This window comes from Etheostoma spectabile, unplaced genomic scaffold (genome assembly GCF_008692095.1).
Source record: "Etheostoma spectabile isolate EspeVRDwgs_2016 unplaced genomic scaffold, UIUC_Espe_1.0 scaffold363, whole genome shotgun sequence".
Lineage (NCBI taxonomy): Eukaryota > Metazoa > Chordata > Actinopteri > Perciformes > Percidae > Etheostoma > Etheostoma spectabile.
In genome coordinates this window covers 156,684-157,076 of record NW_022605593.1, presented here as the reverse complement: position 1 = coordinate 157,076, position 393 = coordinate 156,684, and positions in this window count along the sequence as shown.

The window sequence follows — 393 nt, the reverse complement described above, 5'->3', positions numbered from 1 at the left end:
CCCCCCCTGTAGATTACGCCTTTGCCTTGCAGGGTTTCAGTGTTTTTTTCTGTATTTGCAGTGAGAGATAATGGCAAGATCTGGTTGGATTACATGGTAGGTGTCTACTGGCGAGCGTGACAACCCCGCTTCCCATTCATTGTCAATGGAAGCAGCCGGGCACTGAAATTCGGGATAGCTTCACGGCAAATTCAAAGCAGCGGGTGGTCAAGTTGCTCGGTTACCTTTTGCACACGTTATGCAAACAAAGGGCATCTGGATCGACTCTCTAAAAAAAACTGCTGAAAATCTTTTAACCCTCGGAACCCTAAGGCGATTTTTACAGTTCGTTGTCTGGCTGGATTTTTTTTATATAATAACTTGTAAAACATCAACCCTGTTGTCTACAGTCAA